This window comes from Rhinopithecus roxellana, chromosome 6 (assembly GCF_007565055.1).
Source record: "Rhinopithecus roxellana isolate Shanxi Qingling chromosome 6, ASM756505v1, whole genome shotgun sequence".
Taxonomy (NCBI): domain Eukaryota; kingdom Metazoa; phylum Chordata; class Mammalia; order Primates; family Cercopithecidae; genus Rhinopithecus; species Rhinopithecus roxellana.
In genome coordinates, this window is record NC_044554.1 from 102,322,804 (window position 1) to 102,346,514 (window position 23,711).

Here is a 23,711-nt window from a genome sequence, read left to right on the forward strand (position 1 = left end):
ACAAAAGTTGACACAAAATTAGTCATAGACTTAAATGTAAAACATAAGACTAAAAAACGTTTAGAAAAATAAACATAGGAAAAAACATTCAGGACCTAGAACTAGGTAAAGAGATTTTAGACTTCACACCAAAAGCACAATCTATAAAAGGAAAAATGGATAAATTGACTTCCTCAAAATAAAAATAAAAATAAAAAAACACTTGCTCACCTAAAGACCCTGTTAAGAGGAAAAGAAAAGCTACATATGATGATCATAAAAGAAGAGCAGGCCGGGCACAGTGGTTCACATCTGTAATCCTAACACCCGAGACAGGCAGATCACGTGAGCCCAGAAGTTCAAGCCCAGCCTGGGCAACATGGTGAAATCCCATCTCTACAAAAAAGATACAAACATTAGCCAGGTGTGTTGGCGCATGCCTGTAGTCCCAGCTACTCAGGAGGCTGCAGTGGGAGGATTACTTGAGCCTGGGAGGTCAAGCTGCAGTGAGCCATGATTGCGCCCCTGTACTCCAGCCTGGGCAACATAGTGAGACTCTGTCTCCATTTTAAAAATAAATAAATAAAAGAATAGCAAGAGGGAGCCCTAGGGTGATGGGATGATGGAATAGTTCTGTATCTTTTTTTTTTTTTTAGATGGCGGGCTCAAGCCTGTAATCCCAGCACTTTGGGAGGTCGAGACGGGCGGATCACGAGGTCAGGAGATCGAGACCATCCTGGCTAACACGGTGAAACCCCGTCTCTACTAAAAATACAAAAAACTAGCCAGGCGAGGTGGCGGGCGCCTGTAGTCCCAGCTACTCCGGAGGCTGAGGCAGGAGAATGGTGTAAACCCGGGAGGCGGAGCTTGCAGTGAGCTGAGATCCGGCCACTGCACTCCAGCCTGGGAGACAGAGCCAGACTCCGTCTCAAAAAAAAAAAAAAAAATAGATGGAGGGATAGCTCTGTTGCCAGGCTGGAGTGCAGTGGCACCCATCTTGGCTCACTGCAACCTCCAACTCCCTGGTTCAAGTGATTCTCCTGCCTCAGCTTTCCAAGTAGCTGGGATTACAGGCACGTGCCACCCTGCCCAGCATTTTTTTTTTTTTTTTTTTGCATTTGTAGTAGAGACGGGGTTTCACCATGTTGGCCAGGATGGTCTTGATCTCCTGATCTAGTGATCCACCTGCCTCAGCCTCCCAAAGTGCTGGGATTATAGGCGTGAGCCACAGCACCCGGGCAGTTCTGTATCTTGATTGTGATGGTAGTTGCACAAATCTACACGTGACAAATTTGCACAAAGATGCACACACATACATGCACACACACAACACACACATGCAAGAGTGCACATAAAACTGATAAAATGTGAATGAGTTCTGCGGATTGTACCAAGGCCAATTTCCTAGTTTGATACTGCACTATAGTTACGCAAGACATTACCACTGGGGGGGCACTAGATGAAGAGTACATGGGACCTTCCTGTACATTTTCCCCAACTTCCTGTGATCTATCATTCTTTCAAAATAAAATTGTAAGTAAATAAATACATTTTTCAAATTTTAAAAATGGATGCCTATCTGCCAGTTTGTAAAGATAGCATAACATTGTTTCACTGGCACTGTTTGATCACGTCTGGATCTACGACAGGCAATGCAGGCTGTGGACCACCATACAATCTCTGATGGGAAATCACAGCTATTAAGCCTCGTAAGCCTGATTCTGCAGCTGGAGTCATGCCCAAGAGTCCAGACTTTCATCCTAAGGTGACATCATCCATACCCCTGTTGTACAATACACAGCAAGATTAGCTTCTACGTGAAGTCAGGGTAGGACACAGCAAGATTAGCTTTTAGGTGAAGTCAGGGTAGGACACAGTAAGATTCTGGTCACAGAAGCCACTCGAGTCTTCATAAAATGAATAAGAACATGTCAAACAGGTAAGAGGTATTTAAAGACAAAATAGCCCTTCAAAGAGATGGTTAGACATAATAGAACATGAGTGGATCACCTGAGGTCAGGAGACCAAGACCATCCTGGCCAACATGGTGAAACGCTATCCCTGCTAAAAATACAAAAATTAGCTGAGTGTGGTGGTACACACCTGTAATCCCAGCTACCCAGGAGGCTGAGGCAGGAGAATCGCTTGAACCCGGGAGGCAGAGGTTGCAGTGAGCCGAGATGGTGCCACTGCACTCCAGCCCGGGCAACAGAGTGAGACTTTGTCTCAAAAAAAAAAAAAAGAAAGAACAGAACATTTGTTTAAGTCTAGGTGATGCATATGTGAATATTTCCTGTGCCATTTTTTTGTCATTTTTTATAGATTTAAAATATTTCATTATACAAAAAGGACATTCGGTTAGTGAAAAACTGAAGGCAACCAAATTACCTAAGAGCAGAAAATTAATTAAGGAGAGTCCACGTGCTCAGTTATTAGAAATTATAATTTTAAAGATATGTCAAAAACATGAAAAATGCACATGACATAATATGAGATGAAAAGTGGAGACGCATTGATCCCAAATTCATCAAAATGTGTGTACAAATGGAACAAGACTTGCAATGCTCAAAAGTGATAATGAGAAATGAATCATTTCTTTGCCCTATTTTTCTAAAATTTTCTATTTTACAATTTTTAAAAGACAATATTATTTTAACTATTCAAGAGAGGTCTTCGGTAATGTTAAGGCTAGAAAAATTTGAAACCAAAGGACAAAATCTATAAAGGAATACAGAGGAGCACATATCATTTATTTTTAATTGCTTTTTCATTATTTTCTTCTTCTTTTTTTTTTTTTTTTTAGTATTACTATCTTTATTATGGTGTAGAGGAGTATTTTATACATTAGCTCATTTTATAGTAAAAACATTTATGTACAACTGTAGAGAAACTGCTGCACAGATAGCTCCAACTTAAATTAGAAAATATTTTCTCTGTAGAAAATAGTAAAAATTGTAACATTTACCAAGCTAACCCAACAAGTTCATTTAAACCAAAAAGTAGCTAAATACATTATATATTTATAAATACAGGTTGAATTCTGGGATCCAGGAGAAACTTTAGTTTCATTTATTGAAATAGCCATGTTTTAAGTTATGTGAAGTGAAATTTCTATTAATCTTCCCTCTTACTCTTAATTTATGCCGGATTATTTTTCTTTATGCTAAATCCATAATCCACAACAAGGTTTTAGCTGTTCTTTTCTAAAGGACAGGTACCACATCCTTTTAATCTGCTTGATAAGGTACCCATGCCTATCCAAATAATGAAAAGGTTCAGTTGTTATTAAAGCATGCCTAGTATTTGGGCAAAATCAGAATCTAATAAATTACACTGTCACCTAATACCCATGGCTGGATGGTAAGTCATGAGGAACAAGGGTAAAGTGATAAAACTGGCAAGTGGATCAACAAAGAAAAGCCAAGAGAATTCTGAGACCAGAGGGCAAGAAATATCTAGTCAGGATTCAAGGACAGAACTGAAGTTCAAATAGAAAAAGGATGTTGCCTCAAGGATCAGGAGCTGAGCTGGCTATCAGAGCCCCTAGTACATGGTGATCAAATAAGGGGCAGTTAGAGATAAAGACTGGATTAAGCAAGAGAAATCACGACCTAGAAAGATTCTAGGTGTTCACAATAATTAAATGAAAACCAGACAGACCATGCGGCTTTAAATTTCCTAGCGTAGTAGTTCCAGGATTCTCAGTACAGAAATAATCTCTGGAAATTAAGGCAAGAAGATAATGCCACTCTTAAGCTCCTGTGCTATGCAGAATGTTTCCCAGAGAAATAGTATCTGAGAAATCAGGCAGAGTTATCTGGCCAGGGGTTACATCAAGTTCTTCAGTTCCCTTAAAACAACTTAATCACATACAGTTTGTCTTAAAAGGAAGCCTCCAAGCAGCTAACACAAACTTTCAACAGAGATTCAGTTTAACAAACAGACCCTATACTGTAGCTTTAGAAACTAGGCCACTGACTACCTAAAAACCCCAGCTTGTCCACTTGAAGTTAACCTCTAGAAACATTAGTGATCTGTGAAGTTTTCACCATTAAAACAATGCTTTATCATGCAAATCATACTTGTTCTCTTTGCTCTCCAGTTATGAATTTGTTACATTTTTGCATCTGATTATTTCCAGTGGTTTGGTTTTTTTTTTTTTTTACATACTCTTTGGCAATGCTAATCTGCAACCCCCTACTCCCTTAAATCCTGTGGGTAAATAATGTTAATCTTCCAATAGGAAGAAGTGGAGTACATTATCATTTTAAGCACCATTTATCCAGCCTACTTATAAATAAAGCTATGGAGCCACCTTATACATTTGAAATTCCTTAAAGACCCTGGCTTTCTATTAACATGTACTTTTATATATACTATCTGTGAAGAATTCACTAAAGCATGAATCACCTTATAATGAGAAGCTAAAAATGTATCAAAATGAACATAAGTATAGGTAATCTATATCAAACGTACTACATCTTCCAAGTCTAGCGCATACACTGGTATAAACTGTATTACAATCCAGATTAGTTTGAAATCTTGTTTCAAAACATTGCTCAGTATTAAGTCTCAGTAGACAAACAATAGGACCACATGAGAAACTGTTCGGCAGGTGGCTGAGGAAATCTTCCAAAGGTTCAAAGTGGTCCTCCAGAGACTGTTATACTCCCTTAGGTATTTACTTCAGGGAAGGACACTATTAAGGGACAGTTTTGAGCACAAAGACAGGTGAAATCACAAAGTATAGGCAGATACACATTTGATTTTATCTTCTAATCTACAGATAATCCATTAGAATAAAAATGTAATGACTTCATACACCTTTCAAAAGGAAACACTGAAGAAGGAGCAATAAAGTTATAAATTACAATGATCAAATGAAATAATTTGAATGAAGCTTGTCTGTGTCTGAAAGACACAGGGACTCGGCAAGTGGTCAAAAGGAGGCACAATGTGCTTTTAATTTTGTAAGAAAAATAATGTTCAGTTCTATATTGCCAAACATTCTCTTTTTGCTATATAAATCTTCTAATTATTGACCAAATGCTTTACTGAAACTCCGCTTCTGGCCTTTGTTTTGGGATCTGTTACTTTTGTTGCCACCTCCTGATCGCTGTCCTCTCGGGCCTCTACTGCCTTCCCGCTGTCCTCTGAATCTTCTGTTTCCATCCCGCTGACCCCTGAAGCCTCCATATCCTTCCCGTGGTCCTTCCAGCTCTGGGTGCTCTGTGGCCACAGAGAGCTGCCAGCGTCGTGAATCATGCCATTTCTCCTGTATTTCTGTTACTGATGTGGTAGGTACATCAAAGCAAACACCCAGTTTTCCTTTGAGAAAAACCATTCCCTTCACTTTGGAATCAATCTCCTCGCCCAGCTGCTCTTTAAGTTCTTTCCAAGCATAACTAATATTTGGCATTTCAATTGAGCACTGCAAGATCATGGTCACAAAACCCACATTTGAGTTGATCAAGGAGCGCTGGTCTACGGACGTGGCACCTGAAATGTGGGCCGGTGCTGCTGCCAGAGCTTCCACAGCTCCCTTCTCCTCTATCAGCTTCTCAGCTGATTGCTTGAAGTGACTAATGGCAGTGGGAGGCACGGAATCCAAAAGCCTGATGGCATCTTTGCTGGAAGCTTTTATTATTTCTGTTGCAGAAGGAACACCTATTCGTTTGAACTTAATTCCCACTTTTTGCTCCACGTGTACTAATTGATATTCTTCCTTGTGTTGATAAAAGCAGATGCACACCCCTGTCCTTCCAGCTCTGCCAGTCCGCCCGGATCGATGAATGTAGGACTCTACATCCTTTGGTGGAGAGTTTTGTATAACCAAATCAACCTCAGGGATGTCTAACCCACGTGCAGCAACATTGGTTGCCACCAGAACTCCAAAACTACCATTTCTAAAACCTTTCAGGGTGATTTCCCTTTGCTTCTGTGGAATGTCTCCATGCAATGACTGGGCATCCTGCTTTATAGCTGAATTCTGGGACAGCTCCTGGGCTTCTTTCTTGGTTTCACAAAAGATGATAGTGCGTCCTTGATGACCACTATATACTCGGATGACATCCCCAATAACTGCTGCCCTCTGAGTCCAGTGGCACTTAATAGCCAGATGCTCCACAGTTATTGCCGTTTTCTGAGTCTTTTTACCAATCAGGTCCACCCGTTCATATGTAGATTTCATGTATTTCTTGGCAACATTAAATACCCAATGAGGGCAAGTTGCAGAAAAAAGCAATGTTTGGGGATTGTCTTCAGAATCTTTCTTGTACGCCACACTTAAAATCTCTTCCACTTGATCAGCAAATCCCATATCCAACATCTGGTCCACTTCATCCAGGACAACATGCTTAAGTTTGGTGAGATCTAGTTTGCCACTCTGTATGTGGTCTTTGATACGACCTGGTGTTCCAACCAGGATATCAATCCCATTCCTCATGCGTTCAAATTGACCTCCATAGAGAGTTCTACCATAAAAACAAGCCACTGACAGCTTTTTTGTGATGTCACTGAAGTCTTTGCTTACTTGATTTGCCAACTCTCTTGTAGGTGCAAGAACCAGTACCTGAGGGGGACGGCCTCTCTTCCTGTCTTGCAGTTCCCCATGAAGTTTCTCAATCAAAGGGATGGCAAAGGAGAATGTCTTCCCAGTTTCTGTCCGTGCCTGTGCAATTAAGTCCTTCCCACTATAAACATGATGGAAAGTCTTTGCTTGTATAGGAAACAGGAAGGTCACTCCTCGGCCTTTGAGAAGCTTAATAGTTTCTTCAGAGATGGGAAAATTAGAGAAAGCGCCTTCTTTTTGTTCCACAGATATTTCCTGATCTATATCACTGTTACTTTCTTCACTGGCAGCTTCACTGGGGTTACAGTCAAGTTCAGGATGAGGAAATCCATTCTTCAGTTTGGGGCTTTTCTCTCCAGTTTCTCCATTCATTTCCTTTTCCTTCTTCATCTTCTTCGGCTTAGGAGCATCTATTTCTTCCTCAGAAGGCTCCTCATTTTTTGTCACTTTTTTGGTTTTAGAAGAAACCGCTTTCTTATCAATGGGCTCCTTTTTCTTTCTCAAACTTTTGGTTTTAGGAGAAATGTCATTTTGAGATGGCTCGTCTTTCTTTTTTGCCTTTTTGGATTTAGGAGAATTCATGTCAACTTCAGAAGGCTCTGCTTTCTTCTTAACTTGTTTAGCTTTGGGGGAAACAGTTTCTTCCTCTTCTGCTCTCTCTTCAGTCTTATTAGATTTTGGCTTCTCTTTTTTCTCTTTCTTCTCGGTTTGTTTTCGCAGTGTCTCCCCTTTTTTCATTGCAGGCGTCTGATTCCAAACTGGCGTCACTACGGAGTTTCCCCAGCATCTTCAGCACAGGCTGCCCAGGCCAACCAGTCTTCTCAACCGCGTGGAGAGGAAGAGGTCGCTTTTCATTATTTTCATTTATTCCTATATACAGGCGGTAACCTCTTACCAGCTAGACAAGCCCATTTTTGACACACAAAACTGAGTCTTTGTATGTGACATATACCAATAGTGCCTGCTTCCCTGCTGTAGGGATTCCAGTTCATGGCAATAGACCACTGGAATGATATTTACTTTCAGTTTAATGACAATGTCTGGTATTTTGTGTTCCATTCTAAATCATTTGCACTTGCCAGGACAAATTGAAAGGTTTTCTACAAGTCACCTATTCCTTGATTTCATGGAAGAACGCCAAATAGTTTTATGATAGTATATAAAAATGAGTGAGAGGCCAGGCGCAGTGGCTCACGCCTGTAATCCCAGCTACTCGGGAGGCTGAGGCAGAAGAACCGCTTAAACCCAGGAGGTGGAGGTTGCAGTGAGCCGAGATCATGCCCCTGCACTCTGGCCTGAGCGACAGAGTGAGACTCCATCTCAAAAAAAAAAAAAAATAGATGAGAGGTGCCGCACATACGCTGCCCACTTCCAAAAATATTCTAAAGCTCAGAAGACTTAAGTGGGAACAGATGCGGTGGCTCACACTTGTGATCCCAGCACTTTGGGAGGCTGAGGAGGGTGGATCACAAGGTCAGGAGATCGAGACCATCCTGGCCAACATAGTGAAACTCCGTCTCTACTAAAATACAAAAATTAGCTGGGTGTGGTGGTGCACGCCTGTAATCCCAGCTACCCAGGAGGCTAAGGCAGGGGAATGGCTTCAATCCAGGAGGTGGAGGTTGCAGTGAACCGAGATTGTGCCACTGCACTCCAACCTGGGCCACAAGAGTGAAATTCCATCTCAAAAAAAAAGACTTAAGTGGGTACCGAGTAGATTTACTGTTGGACCACTGATGTAACACTGATGTAAGTTATGGAGGAGGCACTTAGCTCTGATCTGCCATCAGACTGGTCGTATTTCTTGGATGACTCTCCCACACATTTTTTTCAAAAATTTCTGGGTGGAGAAGGTACAATGTGACATTGTGGATAACAATGGTGACAAGTTGATCCTGGTGGCATCTGCATTATTTTTCTCCTCGGATTGCGTCGACTCATCTTTTTACATTCATGATCTCACATGACCCCCAGGATTTCTTTAATCACCAGTTAGAATTCAGATTCTTGGGTCCCACCCCAGATGTCTCCAGATTCGGTCTTGCTGAGGAGTGGGGCCCAAGAATCTGCATTTTTAACAACCTTATGGTCCTTATGCCCACCCAAGGTCAAGAGCCATTTTCTAAAGAAGGAACTGGGGGCCGGGTGAAGTGGCTCCCGCCTGTAATCCCAGCACTTTGGGAGGCCAAGGCGGGTGGATCATCTGAGGTCAGGAGTTCGAGACCAGCCTGGCCAACATGATGAAACCCCATCTCTACTAAAAATACAAAAATTAGCTGGGTGTGGTGGCACATGTCTGTAATCCCAGCTACTCAAGAGGCTGAGGCAGAAGAATCACTTGACCCAGGAGGCGGAGGTTGCAGTGAGCCAAGATCACACCACTGCATTCCAGTCTGGGCAACAGAGCTAGATTCTATCACAAAAAAAAAAAAAAAAGAGGAACTGGGGCTCGTGGTGATTCAGTAACTACACCCAGTGCTCATGAGGACTACATGTTGCCAGGACGGGTAGAGTCAGGCCCAGGAAGATCTAGCACTTCTGGCTCTTTCTTTCTTTCTCTCTTTCTTTCTTTTTATTTTTTTAGATGAAGTTTCGCTCTTGTCGCCGAGGCTGAAGTGCAATGGCGCAATCTCTGCTCACTGTAACCTCTGCTTCCCAGGTTCAAGCAATTCTCCTACCTCAGCCTCCTGAGTCACTGGGATTGCAGGCACCCACCACCACACCCAGCTAATTTTTTGTATTTTTAGTAGAGACAGGGTTTCGCCATGTTGGCCAGGCTGGTCTCGAACTCCTCGCCTCAAGTGATCCACCTGCTTCGGCCTCCCACAGTGCTGGAATTACAGGCCTGAGCCACCGTGCCTGGCCTGTTGGCTCTTTCTAAGCAGTCGCATCACCTAAATGGGCTGTGCCAAACTCAGCAGCACCCCCCAGCCAGCGCTGTGGTTTCTGGGGATTCGATGAGAGGGGATGAAGAGATGCACATAAATATGCAAAGCCTACTCCCACTTACTTGTGGCGTACAAACACCCCGTGCACCTCTTCCGCTGCTCTCGCCAAACCTCCAGCCCCTCCGAAAGGGAATAGCTGCTACCTATTCTAGGGAATAGCCCCTCCGAAAGGGAAGAGCCGGGGCCACCCTACAAAATCATAAAGTCCAACAGCCCACCAGGGAACCCTGTGGTTTAAACAAACCCTACCTCTCCTCTTCAAAGTCAGCAGAATGGAGTACACAGATAAATACTTGTATATGTTTCTATTGAAAAGTCTTGGCTAAAATTTTAAAAAATAAAAGAACATACTTGCAGAGAAAGTAAAACCAAAGCAGAGCATAAAGGCCTTCCCCCACTTCCCAATCTGTTTACCTATATCATCAGCCCTCCTTTCCAAAGCACGTCTTAAATCCAAACTAAATACAGGATTTTTTTTTTTTTTTTGGCTTTTAATTAAAAGTGACTCCATCTGGGAAGGAGATAATGCCATGCATTTATGAGCACATATTAGAAGGAAATAAGGCATTTCATGCAATTACAGGGGATCTAAGGAAGGAAAAATGAAGAAGAGAGGGATAGTCAGAAGATAGGAAGAAAGTGATACTGCTCAGAGTCCCTGGGCCATTGAAGCCTGGAGAAAAGTGATAACTTGCAATGTTCTCAGCCTAATTCAGATAATAGACCTCGATGCCTGGTGACATATGGAAATCTTGGGAGGACAAGCCTTCAAAAGTTTTTTTTTAAAATGTTTTATTATACTTTAAGTTCTGGGATACATGTGCAGAACATGCAAGTTTGTTACATAGGTATACACGTGCCAAGGTGGTTTGCTGCACCCATCAACTTGTCATCTACATTAGGTATTTCTCCTAATGCTGTCCCTCCCCTAGTCTCCCCACCCCCCAACAGGCCCCAGTGTGTGATGTTCCCCTCCCTACGTCCATGTGTTCTCATTGTTCAACTCCCACTTAGGAGTGAGAACATGCATGTTTGGTTTTCTGTTCTTGCGTTAGTTTGCTGAGAATGATGGTTTCCAGCTTCATCCATGTCCCTGCAAAGGACATGAATTCATCCTTTTTTATGGCTGCATAGTATTCCATGGTGTATATGTGCCACATTTTCTTTATCCAGTCTATCACTGATGGGCATTTGGGTTGTTTCCATGTCTTTGCTATTGGGAACAGTGCCGCAATAAACATATGTGTGCATGTGCCTTTATAGTAGAATGATTTATAATCCTTTGGGTATATAACCAGTATTGGGATTGCTGGGTCAAATGGTATTTCTGGTTCTTGATCCTTGAGGAATTGTCACACTGTCTTCCACAATGGTTGAACCAATTTACACTCCCACCAACAGTGTAAAAGCGTTCCTATTTCTCCACACCCTCTCCAGCATCTGTAAGCCTTCAAAAGCTTCATGATAGATAGTTTCATCCCAAAAGGCTCTGGACTGAGACCATCTTCCATGCACAGGGGTACTTCATCATAGCAGCGAGTCTATCTGATGGAAGTTTCCAGAATACTCACCCCCACATTTTCCCATACTTCAATGGACATATTTGCATTCTATATCTGAATCCCAAAAACACTGGGAAGAAAAACAATATAAAATTTAACCATTATGTCCTGAACCCTACCTCTAATTGGGGCAAAAAAAAAAAAAAAAAATTGAACGTGGTAAAATCAGTCTAGTTGTCTTTCACTGGCAGTTAGAGGGAAGTGTATTCCAAGACGTCTTAGGGAAAAAGAGAGAAAACAGAGGAGATATTTGAAATGGAGAATTTAAAGTCACTCCTGAATTTTCTCTGAGTATCATAGACACTGAGCGCCTCCCCCTTGTCTATGAATACGAAGTAACTCCTTGTCTTTCTGATGGGGTGTTGCTACTGCCGGTATTCTCTCTAAAATCTCATAACTCTCTGAATTATTGCCTCCAGGGACACATGGGGAAACTGAGGCTGGGGAGAAGTGAGCTAGTGTCTCCAGGGAATGCACAATGTTTTATCTCCTCGTTCAACATCCTTTTCATTTATCTCATGAGTCCTCTCTAAAATTCTAGCAGAATTGGCAAGTTAATGACACCAGGGACCTCTTTCAGTCTATCAGATGTACACATCCAAGACACGTTGCTGAGTGGGAAAATGAAGAGTGAGCAAATGACAAAGTAGACTCGCTTTCCAGTTTCCAGCTCAGCACAGAAGAAATCAGGAAATGTCACCTCTACACATACACGTAGGACACAGCGAATTAAAATACTTCCATGACACAGCGAATTAAAGTACTTGCTCTGCACTATTCACAATAGCAAAGACATGGAAGCAACCTAAATGCCTATCAGTGCTAGACTGGATAAAGAAAATGTGGTACCTGGCCGAGCACAGTGACTCACACCTGTAATCCCAGCACTTGGGAGGCTGAGGCGGGTGGATCACCTGAGGTCAAGAGTTCAAGACCAGCCTGACCCATATGGTGAAACCCTGTCTTTCCAAAAAAAAATACAAAAATCAGCCAGGTGTGCTGGCATGTGCCTGTAGTCCTAGCTACTTGGGAGGTTGAGGCAGGAGAATCACTTGAACCCGAGAGGTGGTGATTGCAGCAAGCTGAGATAGCACCACTGCACTCAAGTCTGGATGACAGAGCAAGACTCTGTCTCAAAACAAATACAAACAAACAAAAAAGTAGCCAGGTGTGGTGGCACACGCCTGTAATCCCAGCTCCTCAGGAGGCTGAGGCAGGAGAATGACTTGAACCTGGGAGACAGCGATTGCAGTGAGCCAAGATCATGCCACTGCACTCCAGCCTGGGCAACACAGCGAGACTCCATCTTAAGGAAAAAAAAAAAAAAAAACACAGTGTGGTACCTATATACCACGGAATACTATGTAGCCATAAAAGTGAATGAGATCAAGTCCTTTGCAGGGACATAGATGGAGCTGAAGGCCATCATCCTTAGCAAACTAACACAGGAACAGAAAACCAAATACCACATGTTCTCGCTTGTAAGTGGGAGCTAAATGATGAGAACACATGGACCCATAGAGCGGAACAGCAGACACTAGGACCTATCACCTATCACCACCTATCAGGGTGAAGGGTGGAAAGAGGAAGAGGATCAGAAAAAATAACTAAGGGTACTAGGCTTAATATCTGGGTGATGAAATCATCTCTACAACAAACCCCTGTAACACAAGTTTACCGATGGAACAAACCTGCATGTGTACCACTGAACTTAAAAGTTAAAAAAAAAAACCAAAAACTAATACTTGCTTTAAGTTTACACTTCTAAACTTAAAAGTGGCCGGGTGTGGTGGCTCATGCCTGTAAGCCCAGCACTTTAGGAGGCCGAGGTGAGCGGATCTCTTGAGGTCAGGAGTTCGAGACCAGTCTGGCCAACATGGTGAAATCCCAACTCTACTAAAAATACAAAAATTAGCCGGACGTGGTGGTGGGAGCCTATAATCCCAGCTGCTCTGAAGGCTGAGGCAGGATAATCCCTTGAACCCGGAAGGTGGCAGCTGCAATGAGCCAAGATTGTGCCACTGCTCTCTAGCCTGGGCAACAGAGTGAGACTCCATCTCAAAAATAAACAAATAAATAAAATAAAACCTAAAAGTAAATCTTCCTCTTGCCAAGTTTTGACTGTAATGCTTTAACTATGCAAAAGGAAAGTCCCGGAAATGTGGCTCTTGGGGTACACCTACTAAAGAGTTGATCTGGGAAGGGTTGAGAGGAAAAGATTGCTTTTTTTAAAGTTAATGAAATAGAGATAGGGTCTTGCTATGTTGCCCAGGCCGGTCTTGAACTCCTAACCTCAAGCAATTCTCCCACCTCAGTCTCCCAAAGTGCTGGGATTATAGATGTGAGCCACCATGCCCGGCCAGATTGCTTTTTTCAGAGGAAAAAAGTATGGAATTTTTAAGCAGTAATTAGGCAGCAGAGGCCTCAGTCGGAAACAAGCCTTGGGTCTGAGGGAAAGGAAACGTAGGCCAGAGAGCACCTGCACGAAGGCTTTGCTGGAGCCCTGTGGACATGAGCTTGTTGCCCGGCTATGGACAAAGCATCAGACCACATTAGCCACAAAGGCTGAGCCAAAATTCATAGTCAGTGTGGCACATATGCCACTATGTTCAGTTAAATTGAATGTTTGGTAATTTTGTCAAACATCCCCTTTCTAGGGATGGGTATACACGATTCTGCCTTTGTTTTAAAAAAAAAAAAAAAAAACTCATTTCATGGTTAAACATCTGAAGTCAATAGACAACCACCATCTTGTCTCAGTTATATTCATTCTCTGCTCAGACTCACCCATAGGGTGCCACCTTTGAAGAAAAAGAGGTAAAACAGAACCCCCTTGTTTTTTATTGAAAATCCTCAAAGGATGTCATGGGGAGCAAAAGCTGGGGTGTAGCCATGGGAATATCCACAGGGGATTTAACAGTTATTGAGAGAATTCAAGTAGGTGCAAATTATCTGATGGTGAGTACTTGGGTTGTCTAACAAACTGAAGTTTCAAAGCTATTCAGGAGGAAGGGGATTGAGGGAAAAGGTTACCAAAAGCTCATGCCAGAAACAGAAAAGTTTGAATCTCTTGCACGCAGCTAATGAGCCACTACTGGGTCCTCCCTTCCTGCTTTTCTCTTAGTGTTAAGAATGACTGTACCTTCCCAAGATTCTGCACCAGGCAAAAATAAAATCCTCTTTCTGGTGCTCACAAAGGCTGAATATCAAGTCCTGAACATTGGGTGCTGATCTGCCAGAGATCTGGGCTGTTCGATGGAGACACATCAGAGATTGGTAGAAGCTGACAAGACAGTTGTGGGATAAACCTGGCCATGCTCTCTCTGGGGCCTACACACCATCTATGAAAGTATACATCCTCATAACTTCCTGCTGAGGAGGAGCATTTTACTGATGGAACTATGCTGGTGTTTGCAACCTTATGAAGTAAGAGAGGGCGCTCAAACAATTCACTTTGCAGTAAGATAAAACAGCTCTCCAAAAGGCAGAAGCATCAGCCCAGGAAGCCCATGTGAATGGGTCCCATATCAATAAAGTGAAAGAGTAACCAGATCACAGAAATGGTGATTTTATAGACACAGGGGCTGGTGAGTCTCTGACTTAGCAGCTGGAACAGTCAAGAAAGAGAGGTAACATGTAGGCGATAAATAACATCAGCAACTCCAACAGCAATAATTACATTCACTCATCAGGTCCTTTCCCTCTTCCACTGTGAGACCTTCTTAAAGTAATGGTGATTAGGTAAAAGTAGCTAAGTTTTCATGGGCCCAATCCTAGAGTGAACACTTAACAAACATTTGCAAACTTGAGGACTCCTGAGGGGTTCCAGCTGGAACTCTTCCAAGGCGTTTCATTCACTTATATCTATTTAGTAAGTCAACTCTGCCATGACTTATTTTTACCTGGTGTGAGAATACCTAGGATTCTCACACTAGGTAAAAACAGGGACTATCTGCTCCTGTGATAGTTAATTTTATGTCAACATGGCCAGGCCATGTTACCTAGTTTTTGGTCAAACACCAGAATAGATGTTGCAGCGAAGGTATGTTTCAGAAGGGATTAAGATTTAAATTGGTAGACTTTGAGTAAAGCAGATTACTGTCACACAATCAGTTGAGGGCCCTAACAGAAAAGATGCCAGGCACAGTAGCTCACACTGTAATCCCAGCACTTTGGGAGGCCAGCACTTTGGGAGGCTGAGGAGGGCAGACCACCTGAGGTTGAGAGTTCAAGACCAGCTGACCAACATGGAGACACCCTATCTCTACTGAAAATACAAAATTAGCTGGGCGTGGTGGTGGGCACCTGTAATCCCAGCTACTCGGGAGGCCAAGGCAGGAAAATCGCTTGAACTCGGGAGGCGGAGGTTGCGGTAAGCTGAGATTGTGTCACCGCACTCTAGCCTGGGCAACAAGAGCAAAACTCCGTCTCAAAAAAAAGAGAGAAAAGACTAAGTTCCCCGCAGAAAGAAGGAATTCTGCCTCCAGACTGCCTTCAGATTCAAGACTGCAAAGTCAACTCTTCTTGGAGTCTCCAGCCTGCTGGCCTGTCCTGCAAATTTCAGACTTGCCAGGCCCCACAATCACATGAGCCAATTCCTTGGAGGAAAAAAAAAATTTATATATATATATACACACACACACATATATATGTATATGCATATATATGTGTGTGTGTGTATATATATATGTGTGTGTGTATATATATCTCACCACACGTACGCATCATATTGTTGGTTCTGTTTCTCTGGAAAACCCTGACTAATACAGTTTCAATAATGAGATTTTGCCAAAGTGCATCCACTCAATCACAGAGGATCACCAAGAGCCTATCATGACATTATTCTCACAGCTTACTGTCTTTTGTGCTTCTCCTTTCCTCTATGCCTGGACCTCATTTTAGGATCTGGCCCTTCCTAAATCTGCCTTCACAGAGAGGCCTCAGGGAAACCAGTGTTCTTATTTATATAGAGTAAGAACCATGTTCAAGGATTCCACTGGCCTCGTAGAAATGTGAGCACCTTTTAGCCATAGCTAAGTCCCCGTGGTCAGATGATCTTGTTGATTTGCACTATAGGGAAGGATGATTCATCTGTACATTCCCTGAATCCCACTGTGCAGGGACACCAGTGACTCAAATATCCATTTCCAGGCCATTCCTTCCCTTGTGGAATCTGGCCCTCCAATAGGTGATACTCAACCTGATAAGCACAGTGCCAGGCATGCTCACTTCTTTCAAGGTGGTCAATCACAAAGCAGTTAGTTTATTGCCTCTATACATCAACTATCTCTGTAGGAAAATCCATTAAGGCTGGTGCTCCCAATAGCAGGCCTGTCCGCAATTCATCTTTGATGGGTCATGTGTGGACTCCACCAACGGAGGGTTCTAGATCCTTGCAGACCTTCCCACTCTAGTGTTACTGATGGATGGAAGACTGGAGGAAGAAGAGAGGCTTAGGCAAGAGACTGCTAGGCACTGATCAACCACGAAGCTGACAGTCCAACAATGTTGGTTCCACAGAGGCAAATTAGGAAAGTGTGGTTGAGAAGTGTGATGCGCTTTCAGCTAAAACACAGGGGCCTTCTGGCTGGGCGTGGTGGCTCACACCTGTAATTCCAGCACTTTGTGAGGCCAAGGCGGGCAGATCACAAGGTCAGGAGATCGAGACCATTCTGGCTAACACGGTGAAATCCCATCTCTACTAAAAAATACCAAAAAAAAATTAGCCGGGCGTGGTGGTGGGTGTCTGTAGTCCCAGCTACTCGAGAGGCTGAGGCAGGAGAATGGGGTGAACCTGGGAGGTGGAGGTTCCAAGATAAGCCATATTTAGGACAAAAATTAAGTCTCCACAGATTAAATTTATTTTATTTTATTTTTTTTTATTATTTTTTTAGATAGCATCTTGCTCCATCTCTACAAAAAAAATACCAAAACAAAAAAACAAAAAAAATAGCCAGGCATGGTGGCAGGCACCTGCGGTCCCAGCTACTCAGGAGGCTGAAGTAGGAGAATTGCTTAAGCCCAGGAGGTAGAGGCTGCAGTGAGCTGGGATTGTACCACTACACTCCACCCTGGGTGACAAAGCAGGACTCTGTCTGAAAACAAAACAACAAAATTAAAGAAGCTTCTCTTCCAAGAGACCCTCCCATGCAGCCAGGGGTGAGAATTGCTGATGGAGAGTTGGTACACATTGCATGGATTTTCTCCTTGAAAGCAGGGAGATTACCTTGTTTTGAATCCCTGGCCCCAGCACCCAGCCTGGCATATTACAGACACTTACTAAATGTTTGTTGAATCAATGAAAGACTGAATGAATGAATAAGGGTTACGGTATGATGATTAATAACAGTCAAGAGGAGGCTGGCAAGGAATTGCCTTGGAAAACTCAAATAATAATAGACAGCAGCAAGCCACAGAGTGAACATCCCCTAAGATGAAACTACATAGTAAGCTAGTATTGAGGGAAATAAATTTGGGATATGGCCAAGTGACAAGAGCAGTGACCAGCAAGAATCTGACTGGTGGCATGAAGCAGCCAACCAATTCATGGTAAAATAAATATAAATCCTACTTAGGGAAGCCTGCATTTAATGGGTTTCTCACTTCATCCAGAGACAAGAGGAAACCAAATAGTTTCCCATGTAAAATAGACTTGGCATCACTGTGACCTGAGAATCTCAGGAGACCTCTGTTGACACTGCTGCCCAGTGAAGCAGACTCAACAGAAACTCCGTGGAGAAGGTGGAAGGCATGGCTGGTTTCAATCCCAGACATATCTGAGAGAAGCCAGCAGCTCTCAGGTCTCATTAGGAGGAAAACGCTGCTAGAGGTAATGACCATTTTCATGAAATTTTGATATTTTTAACCCTTTCATACCAACTATGCCATACACTACTAAGCAAAATATATGACTCTGACATGTGACTTGGAATGTAAACTATCATACCTGGCCAGGCATGGTGGCTCATGTCTGTAATCACAGCACTGTGGGAGGCCAAGGTAGGAAGATCACTTGAGGCCAGGAGTTGGAAACCAGCCTGGGCAACATAGTGAGACCCATCTTTACAAAAAATTAAAAATTAGCCTGGCATGGTGACACACAACTGGGGTCCCAGATACTGAGGAGGCTAAGGCAGGAGGAACACTTGAGCCCAGGAGTTGGAGGCTGCAGTGAGCTATGATCACACCACTGCACTCCAGCCTGGGCAACAGAGCTAAGAATGAACTCAAAAGAGCTCAAGGTACCCAAACAAGACTGGGAAGTTGTTAAATAAACAAATGTAGGTACAAGTGGGCAATCCAGTTCCTGCTTTGGCCTCCAGAGCCCAGCTTCAGCTTCCCTGGGCTTTTACCTTTCATTGCAAGCCCCTGGGGCATCCAAAGAGGTCAGCCTTAAGCTTTAGGAAGCACGTTAGGTATGTGCAAAACAGGCAGGAAATCTCTCTCTCTCTCTCTCTCTCTCTCTCTCTCTCTCTCTCTCTCTCTCCTCCCTCCCTCCCTCCCTCCCTCCCTCTCTCTCTCTCTCTCTCTCTCTCTCTCCCCCCCCCACCTGTAATTCGTTATCAGGGACTCTTCAATTCTACCACAAATGCGTCTCTACTTTGTCTGCTTCTAACCGTCTCCACTGCTTCTGAGAGTCCTGGATCCTTCGAGAATATCCAGTTCTCCTGCAGGGACAATCCTCTCTTCCCTCCAAAGCAGTGGCCTATTCAGCTATTCCCCAGATCTTACATCTCTGCAAAAAATGGAATAATGTTCTGCTGATTCAAAACCTATCAGTCTGTTAAGAGGGCAGCCTAACAGAAGTTGAAAAGTTTGGAGCAGTCGGGAACAGAATCCCCATGCCTACAGCCAGTCTGACCACAGCATGTGGAAAGCTATACCAATAACACTCCCTGGGAACACGGACTCAGGAATAATTCAGCAGTTGCAAAACATGCCTTGGTCAACACTTACTACTCAGCAATAACTATTTGAAATGCCTTCTGTGTTTAACTCATTGAATCCTTAAATGACCCTATGAGATAGATATTACTAGGATCCCCATTTTACAGATAAGGAAACTAAGGCCTAAAGGGGTGAAGTAATGGCCTCATGTCACATAGCTAATCCATGCTAGAGTGTGATTCAAACCAGATTACTAGACTCCAGTGCAAATGCTCCAGACCCCACAGCCACAAATTGCATAAAGTTGTTACTGCATGAAGATGTTACTCATGGCAGTATTTACAGCATCAAAAATCAGCCCACAAGTTCTTTCCTCCATTCACTCTCAATCGTTTCTCCCCAAAAAATTATTGAAATGAAACCACGGCCAAACAAACTCTTGAAAGCCTTTTGACTCCTTGAAAGATATGTGGTAATCTCTTTCAAGTTGCAAAGACTAGAGATATGTTTACTACATACACAGATTTATAACTGTCTTAGTGAGCTCAGGCTGTTGTAACAAAATATCATAGAATAGGTCCCTTGAAAACAGGAATTGATTTCTCACAGTTCTGGAGGCTGACCAAGGTGCCTCCTGATTCATTTCCTGGTGAGGACTCTCTTTCTGAGTTGCAGACTGCCATCTTCTTGCTATGTTCTCATGTGGCCTTTCCTCAGCACATTCACATGGGATAAAAGACAGAGAAAGATCTCTTTCTCTCCTATTATATATAGGACCACTAATATCATTATGAAAGCCCCATTCTTGGCCAGCAAATGTAATTAAGACATAAGTTAAGATGAGGCCATACTCGAGTAGGATGGACCCTTAGTCCAATATGGCTTGCGTGCTTGCAAGAAGAGGAAAAGAGACAGAGACAGACACGCACAGAGGAGAGAAGTTTTATGAAGACATAGTTACAGAGGGGGAAAGTGCTGCAGTGAAGGAGACAGAGATTGGAGGGATGCAGCTCCAAGCCAAGGATCGTTGATCACCACCAGAAGCTGGGAGAGAGGCATGGAGAAGATTCTTCTTCTGAGCCTCCAAGAAGGAGCCAACCCTGCTAACAACTCAATTTTGGACTTCTGGCCTGCAGAACTATGAGAAAATAAATTTCTATTTTTTAACCCACCCAGTTTGTGGTACTTTGTTATGGCAGCCATAGGGAGCTAATGCAGGCACCACCCAACTCAGATACATCATTGACCTCTGATCTCCTATAACATGAAGATCAAAACAGCATGACACATTCCTTATAAGGCTATTGTTAAGTTAATTAAGCAAATGCATGGCCAAGACTTAGCCCAGTGACTGTCACAAATTAAGCTCTCAACAAAGATAAGCAGTAAGGTTGGCTGACATTGTCATCATCATCATCATCATCATCGTCATCATCATCATTTTTGATAATTTCCTTGGGCCAAGTAGTGATTTGGGGTCCTAGCAGTGGAACCCACAGTTGCAAGTTCCCATGACACAAAACAAGCCAATGTAAAATAACTCCCTGCTGCTACCACTTTTCCATATAAAGTTCAGGAGCTCATTTTATTATCAGGGACCCAGAGCGGCTTTAAGAAGCAATTGACCGGACCAATAGGAACCCCGGTGCCAAATTCAAAATTTAATTAGAGTAACTCAGTCCTTAAGGGAGCACATTTGGTCCTTTTCATAGCTTTGATTCATTTTTCTCATCCAATAATCTCATTGTATGTGCTTTTTATCCTAAGTGGCCTTAATTCTCTTTGGAAATTACCAAGCCTGGTCAATGAATGCTTCACAACAAATGGCTTTTGAGGCCAGTTAGTAAAAATTACAAGAAAGAGAGAGTAGTCAAGCTGTGTCTAGAAAAATGGATTCAGAAGTCTTACCTTCAGGGAAAGAGGAAAAGAAGAAAAAAAAATGTTCACAGCATAATAGCTGGAGCAAAGAGACACAAGCCCAAATGAACAAAAATGATTCCAGAATAAAACCCAGAACAAGAGGCCATGATGTGAAAAAGAGGAAGGAAAGAAGGGAGGGAAAGAGGAAGGAAAGAAGGGAGGGAAAGAGGAAGGAAAGAAGGGAGGGAAAGAGGAGGGAAGGAAGGGAGGGAAAGAGGAGGGAAGGAAGGGAGGGAGGGAGGGAGGGAGGGGGAAGAGAAAAAGGGAGGAAAACAAGAAGGGAAAAGGGAGGGAAAGAGGGAGGGGAGGGAGGGAAAAGAGTGGAAACAATTTTTGAGATAGGTCTGTGTAATTCTAACATATCTAAGAAGAATTGAACATTTGTGATCTCTGAGGGAAATGGACAGAGACTGCCTGGAGATGGGAAAATAATTATAAATATGTAGAGTACTTTGATATAAAGAATGTAGTGTTTTCCTACTAAGCATATTTTTAGATGTATAATCTGAAAACATTCCGCCGAGTCTGAGGTTTAGATACAGCCTTGCTTGGAATTGCAAAACAGACAACGGACTTGCTCAAGGTCACTGCCCTTGAATAAGAAGTAATATCTGAATTTGATTTTTGATGCAGAATTTGAGAACTTTGATGCAGAGCCTTGGGGCTGAGAGCGGGGATTCACAGTCCACATTCTGTGGCCCTGCATCTCACAATAAATTAAAGCTAAAAGAGGCAGAACCAGGTTGTCTATGATCTGCCCAGTCGTCCGACTTCTGAATGAAATGCCAGGGGGGTAAATTTCTATATCAAGGCAGGGCGCAATGGCTCATGCCTGTAATCTCAGCACTTTGGGAGGCCAAGGTGGGAAGATTGCTTGAGCCCAGGAGTTTAAGACCAGCCCTGGGCAACATAGGGAGACCCCATTTCTACAAAAAATAAAACCAAATTAGCCAGGCATGGTGGCATGTGCCTACAGTCCCAGCCTCTCAGGAGGTTGAGAAAGGAGGATCCTTTGACGCCAGAAGTTCAAGGCTGCAATGAAACATGATTATGCCACTGCACTGCAGTCTGGGCAACAGAGCAAAACCTTGTCTCAGAAACAAACAAACAAAAAATGTACAAGTTCTAACCCCCAGGACTTGTGAATGTGACCTTATTTAGAAATAGAGTCTTTGTGAGGCCGGGCACGGTGGCTCACGCCTGTGATCCCAGCACTTTGGGAGGCCAAGGTGGGCGGATCACGGGATCAGGAGTTCAAGACCAGCCTGACCACCATGGTGAAATCCTATCTCTACTAAAAATACAAAAAAAAAATTAGCCGGGCGTGTTGGCGCATGCCTGTAATCCCAGCTACTCGGGAGGCTGAGGCAGGAGAATCACTTGAACCTGGGAGGCAGAGGTTGCAGTGAGCCAAGATCGCACCACTGCACTCCAGCCTGGGCAATAGAGCAAGACTCCATCAAAAAGAAAAAAAAAAGAAAGAAAGAAAAAAGAAAAGAAAAGAAAAAAAAAGAAATAGAGTCTTTGTGGTAAGGCTCCGAGTATAAGATCATCCTGGATTTTTGGCGAACCCTAAGTCTGCTGGCTGGTTTCTTATATGAGCAAGGAGAGGGAGGTTTGGGACAGAGATACATAAGGAAGAAGCCCTTGGAGGCAGGGATTGGAGGGAGGTACCACTAGCCAAGGAACTTCAGGAACCTCCAGAAGCTGGAAGAGGCAGGAAGGCTCCTCCCCTAAACCTTCAGAGGAAGTGTGGCCCTGATGACACCTTGACTTTGAATTTGTGGCCTCCAGAACCGTGAATGGATACATTTCTTCTTCTTCTTCTTTTTTTTTTAGATGGAGTCTTGCTCTGTTGCCCAGGCTGGAGTGCAGTGGCTTGATCTCAGCTCACTGCAACCTCTGCCTCCCGGGTTCAAGTGATTCTGCCTCAGCCTCCCAAGTAGCTGGAACTACAGGCATGCACCACCATGCCCGGCTAATTTTCTATGTATTTTTAGTAGAGATGGGGTTTCACCATGTTGGCCAGGCTAGTCTCGAACTCCTGACCTCAAGTGATCCACTCATCTTGGCCTCCCAAAGTGCTGGGATTACAGGCGTGAGCCACCATGCTCAGCCCATTGCTACTGTTTTAAGCTACTCGCTTATAATTTGCTGCAGCAGCCCTAAGACACTATATAAGTGGAATCCAAACCAGCTATGGCAAAAAGGTGGAGGGACCTCAAAAAAAGATTCACTTTAGGTGGAAATCTTTGGAACTTCCTGCTAGAGTTAAGTCATCAGAGAGTCACAGCTTTTAGGTGAGGGACGCGTTTATCATCTCAGAAAGAGCCAGTTTACACCAATGAGCTCAAAAACAAAACAAAAACGAAAAACAACAACAACAACAAAGAAAAACAGAAGCAACTGCAGATGAAGTGAGCAGTGTGATTCACAAGTCACATCCACAAAACAGGGGAAGAGGAAGAAGAAAGGGGAAGGGAAGTGCTCCCAGGAGAGCATGAGGGGTGAGGGGCATTCAAGAAAGGAAGAAATCATGTATTCATTTCTCAGGCACCTGCTCTTCCCTAAACAGCCCTGAGGACGTTCAGGTAAAATAATCATTAGAGGCCAGGCGGGGTGGTTCACACCTGTAATTCTCTGCCTTTGGGAGGCCGAGGCAGGCAGACCGCGAGGTCAGGAGATCGAGACCATCCTGGCCAACACGATGAAACCCCCCCCTCCCCACTAAAAATACAAAAATTAGCTGGGTGTGGTGGCGCATGCCTGTAATCCCAGCTACTCGGGAGGCTGAAGCAGGAGAATCGCTTGAACCCAGGAGGCAGAAGTTGCAGTGAGCCGAGA

General features: G+C 43.4%; 1 pseudogene across 1 annotated transcript; it reads right to left on the minus strand.

Moving 5' to 3' along the window:
• Window positions 1-4,905: 4,905 nt before the first annotated feature.
• On the minus strand, window positions 4,906-7,352 carry LOC104668110 (annotated as a pseudogene). The gene has a single exon (XR_748772.2). The product of XR_748772.2 is annotated as a nucleolar RNA helicase 2 pseudogene (transcript).
• Between the last annotated feature and the right edge of the window lie 16,359 nt (window positions 7,353-23,711).